The sequence below is a fragment of the Diabrotica undecimpunctata genome, chromosome 1, assembly GCF_040954645.1.
Source record: "Diabrotica undecimpunctata isolate CICGRU chromosome 1, icDiaUnde3, whole genome shotgun sequence".
In the NCBI taxonomy this organism is placed as follows: domain Eukaryota; kingdom Metazoa; phylum Arthropoda; class Insecta; order Coleoptera; family Chrysomelidae; genus Diabrotica; species Diabrotica undecimpunctata.
Window position 1 is genome coordinate 38,427,223 of NC_092803.1, and position 13,967 is coordinate 38,441,189.

The 13,967-nt window shown below is 30.0% G+C and overlaps 2 long non-coding RNA genes across 2 annotated transcripts; both read left to right on the plus strand.

The window, feature by feature from the left end:
* Window positions 1-124: 124 nt before the first annotated feature.
* LOC140438680 (uncharacterized) lies at window positions 125-11,259 on the plus strand. The gene is made up of 2 exons (XR_011950575.1): window positions 125-219; window positions 10,971-11,259. It is a non-coding gene; the product is annotated as an uncharacterized lncRNA (long non-coding RNA).
* On the plus strand, window positions 831-1,727 carry LOC140438676 (uncharacterized). Its single transcript, XR_011950574.1, has 3 exons — window positions 831-1,010; window positions 1,093-1,221; window positions 1,293-1,727. It is a non-coding gene; the product is annotated as an uncharacterized lncRNA (long non-coding RNA).
* Window positions 11,260-13,967: the final 2,708 nt, after the last annotated feature.

A 13,967-nucleotide genomic window follows, 5' to 3' on the forward strand; every position in this document is an offset into this window, starting at 1 on the left:
TCTCCGTTACATTTAAAAGTCTATTTGATAGATTAAAAATTATTGTTTTAATTAAAATAAAAGTTATTGTTTTAATTATAAGTAGTGGGCAAAGATTAATTGTTCAGCAATTTATACTATTAAACATGGTATAAAAGAGTAGGCAAAAAACAAATGTCGTTAACAATTGTTGTTATTTTTGCAACTGACATGAAGTCTGCATTTTTTGTTTTATTTTTGGTGAGTTAATACATTCCTTTATTTAGCGATTACTTTCTATAACTTTATCGCTTACTTTTTAATATATTTATTTATTTTACTAATCAACATTGTTCAGAAGAATGTTAGTTTATAGCGCTATATATATATATATATATATATATATATATATATATATATATATATATATATATATATATATATATATATATATATACATCATTCTACCATTGTTGCGTCTGATAACATCCCAATTACATACATTATTGATACCTTCGAATTATTGCGTCCGTATATCGGAAGCAATAATGTCAAGCCATAGTTTTTGTTGTTCCTGTCGTTTTTTAAGTATCATTGGTACGTTGTAAATTGACAAAATGTATATACTTCCTCTTTTTAATTTCAATTTGGCAACATATAATCAGATGACAGAGATATTTTATGATTTAAATTTGAATCAGGACGCAATAGTATTAGCCAACCGTATATTGTTAGTTCATCGATATTCCGTATTGGCGCTAAGATAATATACTACATCAAGTATACGGTTTACAAACTACGCACATTATTGCATCCTAAATATGGCAACGCTGTTTTCTATTTTTAAAAGCAGTTCACGACGCTGAGGGATACACGATATAATATTTTGCAAATTTGCAATATTTGCATGTGGTTGTCTCGTATTAGTTGTATGTGGACGTTTTAAATGAATGTTTTTGTTAATTTTGTTAAGTTTTCTTAAAAATAGATAACTATCAATATGAATCGTGGGAAGCGAATATTAAATGAGTGTCTAAATCAAAGTTCCGGAGGTAAGCAATTAATAAGTAGGGTATAATTTTGAACGATCAAGTAATTTATGTGATAAATGTTTTATTATTTCTGTTAATATAGATAGTAAGCCTGCACCTGGTCTATATAATAACATTCAAAAAAATTTGGAATATTCGACAAATGGGTATTTAGAAGTTGACATTAACTTTTTTGAAAATCAAAAAGCAAATTTAAAAATTCCAGAACAATGTAAGTACTTTACAACTATTTTTAATTTATTTATATTTTAATATTGAATTCGTTTCCAACCATTTTTGCAGGTACTAATTCAGACAGTAACTTTCAGTTTAACCAAAAATTGTCAAATTGGTTTTGCAATCGAGGTTTTATCACGGAAAATAATGAAAATTGTCCAGCTAGACAAGAATTTATTGACAACTGTGAAAATCAAAATATTTTACAAATATCAAGTGATGTAGACACCCCTGCTCTTACGACAGAAACGGAAAATACTGAAAATGATTATGTTTTAAAAAAACAGGTAAGTTGCTGCTAAAAAAATATACTTATTTACTGTTCAAGAATTATTTCGATAGGTACATTATGGTGTTATCTCAGCAAAAAAATACATTCGAAAAAGACTTAGTGTAAGCCTGGAATATCCTTTTCATGGATCATCAAGTGACAAATTTTATGTGTCACCATGTTAGATAAAATTTATTGTTTAAATCATCCTCTAACTCTAAGTATAACTATTTATAAAAAGGTATCATAGTAATATACATAATCTCCCTGTATTTTGGGTCATGTATTCCAAAGAAGAAAACAATAAATTAGTTGGATATAATTTACTTATATTAATGCTTAATTTTTGGTAAGATACAGGGTGTCACGGTTTTAATTTTGTTATAGTTATTTTTATCGAAACTAAAATAATATTACAATATTTGCATAATATGTATTATTGGTCGGTTGTTATTGTCGGAAGATCTAAAGCCGGTAACGCTTTTGCTGTACCGTGCAGATAGAGACACCTGTGGTTCATGCATATTGCACCATCAATACAAGATTATCATAACTCAAAAAGTTGCTTTTTACAGAAACAACAATTTAATTTGGCTCTAAAATATAATCTTCAATAACAATAAATTCAATTACAATACGTTAACAATAACAACACAATAATTTTTGTACACTTTATTAATGTTAAACAAAATAGTAAATACATAATAGTATTTTTATTCCGTATTGGCATTGTCCTACATTACTTTAGTTGACTTTGCTTTCATGTCCATCTAAAATTTATGATGTTCTTTGGGAATGGCCAAATCATTACACAATGAAACTAAGTCAGTCTTTTTCTTAGTTGTTATCGAGGTAGGTACGTTAGAAGCAGGAACAAGACTAATATCAGCTACTGTTTTCTGAGGGCCTCTAGCTTTGTCTTTAATTTTTATTTCAGACAATTCTTTGTCATCAAAGTTAGTTTTATAAAATATCGACTCTGGATGGCATTTTTCAAATTTAAAAATTTTTACTTCATTCCAGCAGACCTTTCGCCCTTTTGTGCCGATAGAATAATTTTTACTCATTGTTGTACTAAGATTTTTTAAATCGTAAACGTTTTCAGTCTGGGCTTGGATGATGGAATATGGTTTATCTTTTTTCTTTGTCAGTGCGATAACTGGAACCCACTGAGACCGAACATAGATAGAGGTACTCTTAAGCATTCTTTCTTTTTCTATAGTTGAGTGAACACTATCGCCCTCGTTTTGGGTGTGTCCTACTGTTAAATATTTATGGTAGATTGTTGAAATTGGTAATACATTAACAGCATATAAATACATGGCACAAACATATTTGTTTTTGTTCTGTCCACAGCAGTTATCAGAATAAAATATTGCTGTTTCTTTCTCAACACAATGGTCTTTTAGATAATTAAATACAAAACTACCAATTTCATGTGAACCTCTGTTAGCTATGGCTTCATGCCAAATATAGCACATAACTTAATATTATAAACAGTAAAGTTGAAAGTACTTAGCTTACTTTTATAATAAAATGCTGAAGATTTTCCTAAAGGAGTTGGTAATACAGCTTGTAAATAATACACTAAAACAATGCTTTTATCTGGATTTTTTCTTGATTGTTCTACATCATTCTGTTTTTCGGTCCTTGCTTCTTCTTTGTGTCTAATGTGAGTTTTATATTTCTAATCCATTAAATTTTTTTCTTCTAGAGACCTATTTTGATATTTCTGTCATAAATTACATTGATATTTTTTAGGTTTGAATAGACCAATGTTGTATTCGGTCTTAAATACTTTTGCATAAATAGGCTGTTTAGCATAAGGTTCATTTTGTTCCTCACATTTTTCTTTATACAGCCTATATAGAGTAGCCAAATTAAGGCTTCCACCAATGTATTCTCAAGATGTTTTTGCCCTTAAATAGTGGGATTCAATTCTTGCAATTGATTCAATATACTGCTGGATACCTTTTAATATGGCAATACTGGTTCCATTTTTGATGGCCGTGCCTTCCACGCATATCACTTTCAACCATGCCTTCTGTATTTAATTTTTTTAAAGGAGTCCTTACCATCATAGTACTAATAGACAAAGTACTAACAAAAAAGTGTTTATATACTCTAACTTTAGCTCCATTAACAACAAAATGAAAGGCAAAATTTTTTGATCTGTTACTTCCTTCCTTCTTATATTCGTCTTTTGGTGTAATTTGGCTGATACAATTTCCGATAAAATCCCTCCTCCTGGTAATATCATTCAAACAATAAAAACCGGTTAAAATTTTTTCCCTGTCTTGATTATTAATTTTAGAGGTACACTTTAAACGGCAACTATTTCCACATGGTGCTTTACAAGTTTTCTTGTTAACTGGCTTACCTGATGAATTCACATAATATTGACCTGAATTCAGCTTATTTCTTTTTATATATCGGGTCCATTTAGACGAATTACAAATTTTTTTACGTGACTTTTTCTCCATAACCATTTGCCTCTTCATTCGTTTGTTCCGCTGATGTACTTTGTAAGTCAGTTATTACATTTTGTTGAGTACTGCTGTCATCATTTTCTGATAGTGGATATTGATCTGAATTTTCGTTTTCAGTGTCGGACGTATCAAAGTCTTCAGGAATATTAACCCAGTTTGGATCATCGCTATCGTCATTTTCATTCTGAGATATATCAATATTATGCTGTGCATTGTCTAAAGGAGTATATATTTTAGGGCCACCTGTATCGCTAGCATCATACTCGTAATTAAAGTCTTCATCGGGACTACATGACAGCAGCACTAGTTTAAGATGAGTCCTATTCTCGGATTCAGTAATACATTCATTCATTTTTTCTTCCATATCCCTTAAATGAAACAAAAAAACAACCAAAGTAAATATCAACTATTATCAATAATAATTATCATTCAAAAATTAAAGGCATAATGTCACATTGCATAAAATTATTGTAAAAATGTTAGTCATAAAAAATATTTTTCACGAAATATTAATGGTACAATTTATTACCACTGCAAATAATATACTTTTAAACATGAAGATAAATATTTTATGCCATCTCCAATTACATCTTTATATTTAATAGTGTAATTCAATATGAATTTCATGCATAGCTACAATTTCTAACGTAAACATAAACAAAACTTATATTCATGTGTTTAAAAATGCTGACTGACAAGAAACCGATGAAAATTATTTCTTTTTCGTTAAAATATTGCAAACTAAAAACAATTAGGATATTTTCAAATATTCCGTTAGTATAATGTGACAGATGGATAACTGTAATAACATAATCTTACAATTTTATATTTGTCACAAATGGATTTACACACCTAAAAATACCTAATTTATACTTACTTTTTGTGCTTTTGCTCCGAGTTCTATTAATTTTCTACATCTTGTAGTCACTTTTCCACTCATTTTGGGTTGTTTTCGGTGGTTTTAATAATAACAATAACAAATTAAAAGTAAAGTATAGAACAATCGAAAACTACACTCACACACGTGATAATAATAATACATCATAAAACCCCATTTAAACCCTAATTTTAAGCCTTGAAATCTAGCAGCGTTGGAGTTGTGATAGTGGTGCAGAGTTTGCTGGGTACCTACCGCATTGAATGCAATATTATCATAACTAAAAAGTGATAGTCTTGCACTCATAAGTTATTTTATTTCGAATAAATTTAAAACTAAACTAACTCCAGAATAATGGTCTTATATTAAATTTTGAGTTGCAATACTCTTGCATTATGTTAGACTAACCATTACCAGTACAGATTCATCAAAAACCAAAAATGGCAATTTTTGAGTTGTGATAGTCTTGCATTGATGGTGCGAGATATGATAAGAAAACATATTATGTTTGTGTTTTTGTGTATTTAATTTTGAATTAGAATTTTTTACTTTCTAATATTTATTTGTGAAAAACCGCAAGCGCAATTATTTTTATGATATTTTGATTTTAAAGCTTTAATTCTAACAAAACACGCTAGTGCAAAAATAATTAAGATCTACACACTACTAACAATAACATCATAAAAATTTAGATTACGCTACATTGTGTACAACTGAATAAGCTTGACCTCCAAAACACATAGTATCTCTGTGATCTAGCAGTTTTTAGACATACTGTGTTTCTCGCATTTATATGCTTTTTAGTCCTTCAGATTTTTAAATATGCTTTAAATTTTTGAGTTTTTTGGACTACTTACTGCTTTATTGCGGTATTTTCAATATTGAAACATGACACCTGAATCAGGTTTATTTATGTTATGATTAAAAGCAGCTAACATTTGCTAATGTTGGACCTTTACATTTTAGGATTCCAATGATGACGAGGATACTAATATAAAGAAATATAAGACACGTAATTATCAAGAATTAAATATTCCAATTAGTACAGGGGCTGAGGATAATCCTCAAGTAAACGCTTCCACTAGTATAGACGTCACAAAAACTAAAACGCCATATAAGAGAAAACCAGATCACTGTTATTTTTGTGAAACGAAGGTGTTAAATTTTAGTCGTCATATCATAAGAATACATCCAATGGAAATTGAGGTAGCAAAAATTATGGCAAAACCAATCAAAAGCAAGGAAAGAAAACAACTATTCAATGCTCTTAGACGAAAGGGAAATTTCTTGGCAGAAGGCGGTAGCTGTTTTAAACCAGTTAGAGAGGGATATGTGCCAGGAAGAGAAAAACGAGTTTGCAACAATTGTTTAGGCCACTTTTCATCGAAGCTTTTATATCGACATAAGAAAAAATGTGCAAAAACGAATTTAGGTTCAAAAAGTACAACAATTTTCTCCAATATGAAAGTAGATCGAGGATTGAAAGAGGAAGTATTTCCTCGTATGAGAGCTGATAAAATATCCTTGGAAGCACAAACAGATCCACTTATTTGTGAATTTGGAACTAGGTACTTGAAAACGCATCGTGAAAAACATTTTGTTAATGTCACATCACGGAAAATGAGGGAGCTTGCCAAAATTCTTCTGGAGATGAGAGTTCTGGAAACATCCATAACCACATTATTATCAGCCTTGAAACCAAATTATTTTGACCTGTTTGTACAAGCCGCAAAACGCATAGCCAAATATGATACGAAACAAGATATTTATTTATCTCCAACCTTTGCCATGAATATTGCATTTTCTTTGAAACAGTGTTGTGATATTGCAATTACGTTTATTTACACAAAGAATACGCCTAATTACTCATTGCCCGCTGCAACAGTTGAGGCAGATCTAAAAACCTTGATTCGCCTTTTTGACAGTAATTGGAGTTTTGAGATATCTTCACATGCCGCCAACAACCTAAACCTTAATCGGTGGAATAAAATAACCATTGTTCCTCTTGCAAGTGACTTACGTTTACTACGAGAACATCTTATTAATTTAGCTATAAAATCTTTAAAAGTTCTTACTAAGCAAATGAATGATGCTAATGGGAGTACTGAAGCAAACGAAACGGACTTTAAAGTTCTCATAAAGGACAGTGCAGAGGTTCAAGCATATAATAATCTAATGGAGACTATCTACTGCAGGGTAATATTATTTAACAGAAAACGTTCAGGGGAACTACAAAGAATGTATTTACATACTTACCTGAATGCCACAACAGACATTGAAAAATATCAGGAATTTAATAGCGTTGTTTCTCTACCCGAAAAAATTCTTTTGAAATCATTAAAAAGAGTTGTTATCCGAGGAAAACGGGGTAAAGGAGTTCCCGTTTTATTCCACTCCGACATACAAGAACATATTAACATAATATTGAAGATTCGAAATTGTTTTGTCCCCAAAAACAATCCGTATCTTTTTGCAACAGCTAATTCTAATACTCATCTAATTGGATATAAAGTTTTAAGTAAACACTCTAAATTATGTGGTGCACAAAATCCGTCATCAATTACATCGACCCGATTGCGAAAACATCTTGCAACTTTATCACAATTATTTAATTTATCAGAAGGAGAAATTGAGCAATTAGCAACCTTTATGGGTCATACACCCGGTGTTCATCGAAGCTCCTATCGCCTCCCAGATGATGTTTATCAAACAGCTAAAATCTCCAAGCTGTTGATGGTTATGGAAAAAGGCGAAGCAGATCAATACAAAGGAAAATCTATAGATGACAAATATTAATATGGAAGAAAATCTTCTGGAATTTAATTATCATGACAGTGATGAGGGTGAAAATGATATGTTGGATGATTTAGTAAATAGCAATGGTTCTGAAATGCCAACCAGTAATAGCCATGCAGATAATACACTAATTGAAACATTTGTACCCAAATTAAAAAAGAAAACTATCAGAAAAGTCGTCCCGTGGACTAATGAACAGAAGGAAGTAACATTAAAGTACTTTAAAGATCACATTAAAGTAAAGAAAGCCCCTAAAAGACTAGAGTGTGATGAGTTCAAGGAAAAGTATAAAAAAGTAATGGACAACAAAGATTGGTTAAAAATCAAAGTTTTTATACAAAATGCATATAAAGACAAGTAAGAAAATAATTAAAATCTTCTTTAGTATTTTTAATATTTTCTTAAATGGCGGAGTTAATTTTAATATTGTATAATATTTAGTTTCTAAGACATCCCATGGGGTGATTTTATGTGTGGTCAAACATTGTAATAAACGTTTCATTTTTTCTATGACTATTTATTTAAAATCCTTAATTCACCTTCAGGTTCGGTATTGTGAAATAAAAGATCCTCATTTAAATTACTTTAGAATATGTTAATAATCATAAAATCTAATTACTAATTAATCAATAAGTTAATAAACTGTTTCTATTTTTAAATGTTTTCAGACTAATTATAAAAAAGTTTAGGTGTATATGTTCATTTTATTTTGTATTGTTACTGTCCACAACAAGAAGTACATAAATTTAGTTGTGATATTTTTGCCTTATAAGAGCATTTCTAACAAAATTATCTTCCCCGTAGTTGATTCGTTTCCAAAATATGGAATTTTACTGGTTCTTGTATGTTTTTTCCGTCAATTTTTTTAGTCTAATTTGAAATTAAATTATTACGTCAAAGATTCTGTTTACACAATTTTCGGTTTCTCTATAGATGCGTACATAAGTACATACATGTTGTTGCGATATTTTTAGAGTTTCGAGATTTAACCATTTCACCCATGCATCTACCTTTATGGACCTCTTTATGAGCTAAATATATTTGCTATTTGAATTGATGTTTCTATATAATATTCTAATTCTAATGCTTCCAATTTCAGACAATTATTACTTTCTCAAAAATTTAATTCTCTCATCAAGTTTTCATATCCCAAGAATTTTTTGGTTGGAGATCTATTGATTAAATTTTGTGGTCTTCGTAAACTTCTGACTAAAAAACACTTTTCTATCAAAAACTTTTTATAAATACAACAAGCTCCAATATAAATCCTAAATACTTATACTCATTTTCCAAATTTCAATATAAACAAACCATTTCTCTTAATTTTTTAAATTAACTTTGTCACCTGATACATTAGAAGTGACCACTTTAAAAAATATATTTAGAAAATATGTAGATGTTTCATTAATATCAAGAGGTACCATAATTCAACTTTTTTCAAAGTTTGAAAATGTTTAGGAAAATGCAATTTTCCTAAATAACTCTGTATATTTACCCATTTTGTATTATCCATTTTAAATAAAAACAAATATAAGACTACAAATAAATGAAATATTGATACTTTCTCAATAAATAAGGATTATTTTTAAATGTAGTTGGCATACAATTTCGCTACGAAGCCCAAATCCCGATAATTCAATATTTGTTTCATTCTATTTATATATGTATTTTTAAACGTTAGTGCGTCCTTCAGTTTGGCAACGTCGAATGGACGCAACTGTGTATGGTTGGAGGAATATACGGAGTTGACAAAGTTTCCCGTTATAAAGATGCAATAATGATTTAAAATAAATGAAAAGTTGAATATTTAAAAAATTAAAATTTAATAAAACGAAGTATAGTCCCGTACTAGAAATTAAATTTTAAACCAATATTCGTCGCAAAATTATCAATTTTCCTTCTATTTCCAGGAGACGCAATAAGATCGCTTTTTATACGAACGCAGTAATGGTAGCGTGATGTATATATATATATATATATATATATATATATATATATATATATATATAAAAACGCATATTCCATGAAACCTGGTATATCAGAGGCAAAAAAAAAACAGGTTTGATATCATTAGTCGAAAAGAAAAAATGCGTACCGCCATATTATTTTGATTTTTACAATAATTTGTAATGCTTTAATCTAATTCTTTTCACGAGTTTAGGTATGTATTAAATAATTATAAATTAAGTTAACATTGTTACAACTTGTAAACATTTACTAATTTTTAATTCAAAACCGTTGCATGTATTTTTTTATAACAATAAATAAACAGTTAGAAAAATCACAATTATGTCATTTAATTAAACCCAACTTAACCTACTTATTTAAATAAAAATCACAAAGTTTTATTAATTAATGATCAGGTAATAAAAAAAAACTCCGAAAACAATCTTAAAACTCTTCTCCTGCAAAAGTACTTTTTTCGAGTTGTAACCCTTTTCTTCCGAACGATCGATATATATATATATATATATATATATATATATATATATATATATATATATATATATATATATATATTACATGTTAATTATGTATTCACATGCACTTTAGAGTTGTTTCTATATAAAATTAAATAAATGTCAACCATTTAAAATAACGGAAAAATTTATGATCATTTGAAGATAGTAACAAATCCATCGAGCAAAAAGACAAAAGAGGGAATCTAATCGTTATGAAAAGGCGACCACAAAAGTGGCCTCTGGTGGCGGACATATCCGGAAATGCGAATGCGCCAAATTTAAATTTTCCGACACTTATTAACAGTAGCTATAAAACAGTTTTCAGAATGTGTCTTAGACGAGAAAATTTTAATTAAATATTAACGATAACAGTCTAAAATGTGAAACACTTGTTAAAAAACTTCAATATAAATAAGATTTCATGTGACCGTTGGGACAAATAATAACATAACCCAACTAAATTTGATTTCTTAAACAAGGAAAGACTCTCTTTCCTTGTTTAATTTGGCCTCTCAAGATGGCACTTCCTGTCTAACAATATTTTTGTCCCCACTACCTTTACATTGCCTCGTTTGTCTTTTTGGTCGATGAACAAATCACACGGAGTACGTGATTTGTTAAGACATATTTCTAGCAGAACAGTAGTGATTTAGTTAATCAGAACAGTGTTGGTTTAATTGGTATTAATTAATGTCACACGTACTACCAACGCAGGTATAATCCCTCTTTTTAATGATGCTTTTGTAATAATTTATGAAAGAAAAAACTAAATTTAAATCAAATAAACATAAACTGCACTTGTACAAAAACAATAATTAATCAGATAAACTATAAATAAATTATTTTTAGGTACTTTTGGGTAACTTAGGTACTATTGGTTCTACAATCATTTCGCCGCCAAAATATGCGATCGGAGGTAAACTAGTCGGCCTGCCGTATCCCATACGACCAGAAAACTCTAAATTTCATGAAAAACTTCCATAGTGAATGCCGATGCCAGATTCCACTGGTGGATACAGGCCCCCGGTTCGTAGATCATTATCAGATTAGAAAAAATCTCCATATATATTGGATACTGCTTAAGGAAAAATACCACTCAAAAATCTGTAATTAAACTTAAAGAATTATTTTATAACTAGCAAATATATAAATTTGTGTTATTTTTAAATAAAACTGGTAATGGTAAAAGATATTTTAATTTTTGATGTGTAATAAAATACAAGAGATGCTACTGTCGCGTACAAGAAATTAATAGTGAAAATCCGGTAACAATATATATATATATATATATATATATATATATATATATATATATATATATATATATATATATACATATTCGTGATTGTTTATTCACCTTCTTCGAGGTGGAAATAAAGAAATTATCAATTAACTGTAATATATCATATGCAAAATGAAGTTGTCTTGGCAATACTTATAGAGCGAATGCCTTTTAGTTTAAAAAGGGTATGTAAAAAGCATATCACTTTTTTTGTTTGAACGAAAAAAAAACACCAACACGACACTTTACCCAAAAATATGCGGCTTTTAACGATCTTATTTACCAAGATATTGGCTACCAAAAATATGATATTTCCTACCGCGAAGAAACTGAAATAACACCAGAAGAAATTAAAAAACACGCCAACGCTATGAAAAATGGAAAGGCTCCAGGACCGGGGGGAGTACCCATTGAACTGATTAAATATGGCCCCGACAAACTATTTCGGCTATTGGCTTATACTTTTAATTTATTCCTGAGAGGAGAAGAGCTACCCCCAGAATGGAAAACTGCATATATCAGCAACTTATACAAAAATAAAGGCGACAGAAAAGATTGTAAGAACTACCGACGGGTTAGTGTAACTAACTCAATCTGTAGAGTTTACGGGAAGATAATTAAAAGCCGAATTGAGGATTGCTGGGAAGACGCTGAAGATCAGAGTGGCTTTCGTACTGGTCGTTCTTGTATAGACAATGTGTTCTGCCTAAAACACACAATAGAAAAGCGTTTGGAACATAATATGGAGACACACATGGTATTTATTGATCTTCATAAAGCGTATGACAGTGTCCCATTAGCCAAGCTATGGCAGGTGCTAGAAGACAAGAATATTCCACCGATTTATATTAATGCTGTAAGGGAGTTGTACGATGATATGACGAGTGTAATAAAGATTGGACAAAAAGTGACAAAAAAGATAAAAGTCACCAAAGGACTTCGCCAAGGCTGCTGCATTGCACCTACACTCTTTAAGATTTATTTGGAGGGGGTTTTGGATATTTGGAAAAGAAAATGTGAACCTATGGGTGTTAAAATTGGAGACCATACACTGCACAGCTTGCATTTTGCTGATGACCAAGTAATACTTGCAGAAGATCAAGGTGATATCCACTACATGTTACGAAAAATAGATGAAGAATATACTAAGTGGGACTTATCAATTAATCCATCAAAAACAAAGTACGTAATAGTGGGAGGTGAAGGAAAGCACTTAGAACTAGGAAGCAAACAAATTCAAAATACTGATAGCTATAAATATCTCGGTGTAAACATTGCAAACAATGGTTGGAATACAAAAGAAATAGCTACTAGAATTTATCAAGGAAATTCAGCAATACGCTAACTAAATAGTATACTTTGGAATAACCACATCACCCGAAACACAAAAATTAGGATATACAAAAGTATCATAGAAAGCATTGCTACATATGGTTCAGAGCTTTGGGTAATAAATAAAAATGACGCATTCAAAATAAAAGCAATGGAAATGAAATATTGGAGAATATGTTGCCAACTCACTAGAAGAGATAGAGTAAGGAATACTGAAATCAGAGAGCGTATGGGCATAGGCATTGACGTCCTGGAAACTATAGAATGCAAAAGGCTGAAATGGTATGGCCATGTAGAAAGGATGAATGATCAACGATGGCCAAATAGAATGTTACAGTGGATCCCCACCAACCGCAGGAAAAAGGGAAGACCAAGAAGATCGTGGAGACAAGAAGTAAAAGATGCAATGGAAGATAGGGGTCTACAAGTAGATGACTGGAACGATCGCAAGCGTTGGAAGCTAGGTTGCGAGAAACGGCGGCAGCTGTAATAAACTCGTTATATATATATACATATATATATACATATATATATATACATATATATATATATATATATATATATATATATATATATATATATATATATATATATATATATATTGTTGGAATTATCGGGTAAAGTGGTGTCTAATAAAAATCTTTCTTTTTCTAAGATACTCAATATTTCGCTATTTATTTGATAGCTTTCTCAGGAGTAAACTGAAAAAATTTGAACATTTAAAAAAATGGTGTACAAATACGTTTAAAAACACTTACAGATACAGAAATTAAAAGATTTCGCAAAAAAAAACTGACGTTGAAGTATTTGAAATATTGAATGTCAAGATTAAATTGTCTTAAGCACGTTCGTTACAGCAATACGATAAAAAATTTAAATTACTTCAAATATAAAAATAAAAATAACAACAAAAGAAACGTTAGAAGAATGATATTTCTTTGATGAATTATTAAGGTTAGTTGTTATTAAGGTGAATGTTGGCTATTTTGAATATTTATAAATTTTGTTCAATATATTACAATATATGTTACTTAACTGTCCAGTGTCCGTTAAGGATAATTCTGTTTTAAAAACACAAAAAATCGTAGAGCCTTGTACTAGTTTAGAGAGCAGAAATGTAGTTGAAATATTAGTTTCTAATTCAGAAAAACCCGAGTGGGACGATATGACTGAAGGTCGAAAAATAAAACATAAAGGTGGCCCAGATGAGTGGAAAAGAGTCCGTCCAGCTC